Here is a 6905-nt window from a genome sequence, read left to right on the forward strand (position 1 = left end):
AATGACAAAATAAAGTAAAGTCAAGTACGCCCAACTCTGTGGGGGCCTTTTCTACTCTTCCAACATCCAATCCGGCTTCTGTCCCTCGGTTGTCATGTTTACCCCCCCCGTTCTTATTGGTGCCCCAGCTCCTAGCCCTTCCCCTCAAACCCTCCCCTCCATGCCAAAAAGGTGACAGAAAGTTGAAACTGAAAAACCACAGTAAGAGTGCCTTTAGCGAAGGCAGCGGGAAGTAGCCGGCTTAGGTACCTCCACCCCTAACCCTCATATAGGAAAAATACAAAATTTCTTAATGAATTAAAAAGATAGTCACTTCCCATTGGACAGACTCTCTCCAAAATGGTCTGAGCGTGGTCCATCTGTAGAATGGACTAGATTTGGGCCATCTCCCAAATCTTTCTCTGTGAGAAAGTGATGGTGTCCTCCCCTCCTTGGGCTCTGTGTGCTGGGCACCACCCGCCATAGCAATATTAATTTAAATTAGCTAATATAAACTCTGACTGATATGAATTGATATAAATTATTATAAATATTGAATTATTTCACCCATTTTTATTATTATAGTTGCTGCTGCCGCAACAGTAATAGCAGATAAGACTATTAGCATTAGTACTATAAATTGTTGTGTTGTCGTTATTATCATTACCTCCGCCAGGAGGTATTGTGATCACTTTGCTTTGTGTGTTTGCGTGCGTGTTTGTTTGTTTGCATGTTTGTTTGTTAGCAAGATAACTCAAAAAGTTATGGATGGATTTCCACAAAATTTTCAGGAAATATTGATACTGGCACAAGGAAAGAAATGATTAAATTTTGGTGGTGATTGGGGGGGAGGTCTATCTTGGCAGAGGTCTGCGCTCTCTGAGTCCTTTTCTTGTTATTGTAATAATTATTTGCACTCTCACCCCCCTCTCCCTTTCATTCACTCCCCCCCTTCCCTTAACCTATTGCCCCTAATCAATCCATACTGTTTAGTTGCTTTTTTTTTTTCTTATGGGCTCAGCTGGCTGACAGGCAACTGTCTGTACCGATAAGGCAGCAGCCGACACCAACTGTACTCCCAGTCATCATTGCCCATTTTTCTGACACCTTTGCTTGTGTATCCTCTTTTATTTGGACATTTTACCAGGGAGTATCTCACACTACTTTTTGTTTTTTTTCCACTTGTCTTGTCCAGCGTCCTAACAGCAGAATGGTAGTCTGGTTCCTTTTGGTGCTGAACAAATTTGCTTTGCCAAGGGTAACTTCATAAAGTATATGAAGCGCCCTTTGATATTCTACTGTGTTTATTATGAGTTTTGTTGAACCACATTTTGATGCCGGACCTGACATGGGGGGTGGGGGGTAGAAGAAGGGGAGAGAACAAGAGAGAAGAAGGTGGCAAAGACCCTCACAAGAAAGTATCAACAATACAAACAGCAACAACCATGGAGACAATTATAATGGTAACAATAACTACAACCAGAACTGAGTAAACTGGGCAGAAGAGAGAGAAAAAAACAAAACAAACAAAACTACAAAAAAAACCCCAAAAAACAATGAAATACGTAAGACCTATGAAATGATGAATATAAGCAAAGAAAGCATGAACAAAATATCGTATACCACATTCACACAAATAATACCTATAACAATAATACCACTAACAAATCCACACAACATCAGTTGTTCACATTCATCTGCTGTGACAGAGTGAACCAGGCAAACAGACTGAGGTGAAGAACACAGACATGCAACCACAACCACACCCCCTCCAAGGATCAGGGACCGACCGTGAGGGACCCGAGGCCCGGCCAACCGGCAGACACCTCAGAGAGGGGGATCCAGCCCCCCCAAGAGGCAACAGTGTGCCCGCCCCGAAGATGGCCGAGGGAGGCCCCCGCCAGAGGCCCCCACAGCAGCCGAGCACAGGCCCCAGGGGGCCAGGGACACCAACCGCCACCCCCCTGCCGGGGGCCGGCCACCCAGGGGCAGGCAAGGCACCAGTCCCTGAGCCCCATGAGCCCAGGAGCCACCCGTCTCCCCGGGCAGGGGTCCCACCCAGCACACCGGGCGGCCAGGCCGGCCCAGACAGCCACCCGCTGCAGGCCAGTGCACACCCCGATGCCACAGCCAAGTGCCCCAGGGGCCTGGAGGCCAACCCCCCGATCCCACCAAGCCCAACCCCCAAACCCCACACACCCTCCAGTCCCCCACTCACCCACACAAGCATATGCAACACACCCACTGACTCCCAGACATACACACCATCCATCCCACATGTTTGACCATTCACACACACACCCACAAACACCTCCACCTTAGTTGCTTTTTACATTTATTACTTCTGCCAGGAGGTATCATGATCGCTTTGCTTTATGTGCGTACGTGTTTGTTTGTTAGCAAGATAACTCAAAAAGTTATGGACGGATTTTCATGAAATTTTCAGGAAATGTTGATACTGGCACAAGGAAGACATGATTACATTTTGGTGGTGATTGAGGGGGGGCAGATCTGTCTTGGTGGAGGTCCGCGCTCTCTGAATGCTTTTCTTGTTATCTTTTTCATTGTAATATGATGTTGTCATTGTTGTTGTTTATCATTGTTTTTTGTTTGTTTGCTTGCTCAATTTGTCTTTTGTTTATTTGTTTTTGTTTTTTTCTTTACACTATGTTTTAAACATCAACGAAACGTTATCGATGCCAATACCTGTTCTGAGGCCATTACAATTTTTTTTTTTACAATACATGTTTTCAGTGCCAATGTTTCTTTTTTCAGTTTCAGGTTGTGTTTTCAATGCTAAATGTTATTTTTAAATATCAGACATTAAAGTCCTTGTTTTGGCTCCATACAGTTCTACCTCCTACATTTGTGGAAAAATTAAAGAGGTTGAATGAAACAAAGTTATTAACAACAACTTATTTATTAGATTAATTACTTTAATAGAAAAATCCATTAAACATGTTTATTACCTCACAGAGAAATGCGTTTCGGGGCATGAATTTAAGTGCATACAAAGAACTAGCAAGCTAGTTATCTATTCATTAACCCCATTAAATTGTCCTAATGTCCATTACAGTTGACATTCATAAATGAGCTGTTATTTTTCCTAAAATAAACTTTAACTGAACTTTTACTCAAATTTCTAATTTCCAAAAATGTTAATAAACAAATATGTGATTTCCACAGGTAAAAAAATCAATATCTTAACAGTATGTAGCAATCATCGTTACAATTCTGACTAGAAATTATATTGTTTATAATGTTCACAACAACAGGCGGATTTTTCTCTGGTGACTAGTGTGTACACAATTCTTTTTTGACAGGTTTGAATTATGCTACTTACTGTTTGCCTAATATTATGTCAATTGTACTTGGAAACAGTGTTTCCTCTCATGAGAATATTTGATGTTTAAAATAATCAGTGCATACAATTTGTAAGTGGTGAATAGTGAAGTAGTGAATTTAAGTAGTGAATAGGCTGGGTCCCAGGAGGAGTGTGTGTGTGTGTGTGTGTGTGTGTGTGTGTGTGTGTGTGTGTATATACACATACACGCACACTACTGGTCAAAAGTTTTAGAACACCCCAATTTTTCCAGTTTTGTATTGAAATGCAAGCAGTTCAAGTCCAATGAACAGCTTCAAATGGTACAAAGGTAAGCGGTGAACTGCCAGAGGTAAAAAAAAAAAAAAAAAAAAAAAAAAAAAAGGTAAGGTTAAACAAAACTGAAAAATAATGTACATTTCAGAATTATACAAAAAGGCCTTTTTCAGTGTACAAGAAATGGGTTAACAACTTAAAGCAGTTCTGCAGCAATGGAAGTTGATCAAGCCTCGAAAGTTGGTGCTGCCAATTCCTACAGGTGTCCCAGCGTTTCTTAATTACTTACAACCCAGTCTGTCTGCATAAAAGTAGTGTTGGAACACACTTTGGTACCATACCGTTGTGAGGTTTATTTGAACAGTATTTTACTGCAGAAAGTAGTGTGTTACTATAAAAATGGCGAGGAAAAGGCAATTAACGATAGAAGAGAGACAGACCATCATAACACTTAAAAATGTAGGTCTTTCCTACAGAGAAATTGCCAAGAAAGTCAAGGTGTCAGTAAATCCAGTTTCCTTCACCATCAAAAGGCACTCAGAAACTGGGGGAAATGCTGACAGGAAGAGGTCTGGCAGACCCAAAGCCACAACAGAATCAGAAGACAAGTTTCTGAGAGTCACAGCTTGCATGATAAGTGACTCACAGGACAACAGCTTCAAGCACAGCTCAATAGTGGTCGTAGTAAGCAAGTCTCAGTTTCAACTGTGAAGAGAAGACTTCGAGTTGCAGGTTTGATGGGTCGAGTTGCAGCAAGAAAGCCACAGACTTCAGAATAAAAAAATGAGGCTTGCCTGGGCCATGAAACACCGTCAGTGGACTACTGAAGACTGGAAGAAGGTGTTATGGACTGATGAATCCAAATTTGAAATCTTCGGTTCATCCCACAGGACTTATGTACACCGTTGAGTAGGTGAAAGGATGGTTCCTCAGTGTGTGACATCAACTGTCAAACATGAAGGAGGAAGTATGATGGTCTGGGGCTGTTTTGCTGGATCCAGGGTCAGTGACTTATACAGATTGAAAGGCACCCTGAACCAAAACGGCTACTACAGCATTCTGCAGTGCCATGCAGTACCCTCTGAGATGCGTCTAGTTGGTCAGGGATACAGTAAGATACAGTAAGATAATGACCTAAACCATAAGTCCAAGCTAAGCCAGAACTACCTCAAGAAAAAAGAACAAGATGGTACGCTTGAAAACATGGAGTGGCCAACACAGTCTCCAGACTTAAACCCCATTGAGCTGGTTTGGGATGAACTGGACAGAAGAGTGAAAGCAAAGCAACCTACAAGTGCTACACATTTATGGGAACTTCTGCAACAGAGTTGGAAAGAACTTTTTGAAGAATATTTGATTTCCATTGTAGAAAGAATGCCACGAGTGTGTTCAACTGTTATATCTGCCAAAGGTGGCAACTTTGATGAGTCAAAAGTTTAGAATACATTTTGGTTTCTAAATTGATTCCATGATTTCTTTTTTAACTTCAATTGTTTATTTGTTCTATGCTTTGATTTCAGAGTACACCGAGACATTAAAATGCATCATTTTCAATGAAATTCCGGAAAGAAAAATTGGGGTGTTCTAAAATTTTTGACCGGTCGTATATATATATATATATATATATATATATATATATATATATATATATATATATATATATATAATATATAAAACTATATACACGCACACACACACACACATATATATATATATATATATATATATATATGCAGTAAATAGCCTCTCATTTCTTTAACATTAAAAAGATCAGACAATGCCAGGATTGATCGTGATCATCAGGCTTGTGACAGAACAGTTCAGGGTGAGTCAGACATCATTTTCATGCATGGATTGGCCACCGTAAAGTCCAGACTCTAGTTTGGGTTGTGATGAAGACTTGATACGGTGGTCCAATTCTCCATCATCAATAATCAAAAATTTATGTAATTAAGGAGGAAAAAAATACTATGAACTTTATTGTGACACTACGTAAGCAATATGTGGCAAAAAAGATGTTGCAGTGAATGTCTCCTGTGATGAAAACCAAAGGTGGTGGAGTAAAATGTTGCATATGTTACTTTGTGTATACATATATACACACACACACACACACACACATATATATGTATACACACACACACACACACACACACATATATATATATATATATATATATATATATATATATATATATATATATATATATATAATCAGTGCATACAATTTGTAAGTAGTGAATTTAAGTAGTGAATAGGCTGGGTCCCAGGAGGAGTGTGTGTGTGTGTGCATATATATATATACATATATATATATATATATATTATATATATATATATATATATATATATATATATATATATATATATATACATACAGGGTGGGGAAGCAAAATTTACAATATTTTGAGGCAGGGATTGAAAGACAGTGTATGACCAATTAGTTTATTGAAAGTCATGAGAATTTATTTGCTACAAGAAAATTTCCATAATAGAAAATGTTTTTATTCTATGTGTCCTCCTTTCTCAATAACTGCCTTCACACGCTTCCTAAAACTTGCACAAGTGTTCCTCAAATATTCGGGTGACAACTTCTCCCATTCTTCTTTAATAGTATCTTCCAGACTTTCTCGTAATAGTTTTGCTCATAGTCAATCTCTTCTTTACATTATAAACAGTCTTTATGGACACTCCAACTATTTTTGAAATCTCCTTTGGTGTGACGAGTGCATTCAGCAAATCACACAGTCTTTGACGTTTGCTTTCCTGATTACTCATATGGGCAAAAGTTTCTGAAAAGGTATGGATAATAGTGTTAGGTATGATTATGACATCAATATATGTTTGGCTTCAAAACAATTGACGTAGTGTCTGCTGAGAAAAAACAACTAAATGATCATTGTAAATTTTGCTTCCCCACCCTGTATATATATATATATATATATATATATATATATATATATATATATATATATATATATATATATATATATATATATATATGTATGTATGAAGTATTTCTGGTTCTGATTAGACATTCTTTGTTTTCTTCACAGATGCCCCCAAAACACATGAATATGCTTATAGTTTATTTATGCAGCTCAGTTCGTTAAAATCTCTCTGTCTTCGGTTCAAAATAGGTCTAACCTATGATGAATGTTCGAAGTATAATTAGCAAGTAAGCAAATCTCTTCACTTTCTATGAGACTGTCCCTTGGGTTTACCTTTCTGGAAAGGTATATAAAGAAAATCCACTGTCACTGTGAACACTGTTGTGTGACAGACTGTCTTCCTACATATTTGTGGCTTTTTTTTTTTTTTTTTCAAG

The sequence above is a fragment of the Sphaeramia orbicularis genome, chromosome 14, assembly GCF_902148855.1.
Source record: "Sphaeramia orbicularis chromosome 14, fSphaOr1.1, whole genome shotgun sequence".
In the NCBI taxonomy this organism is placed as follows: Eukaryota; Metazoa; Chordata; class Actinopteri; order Kurtiformes; family Apogonidae; genus Sphaeramia; species Sphaeramia orbicularis.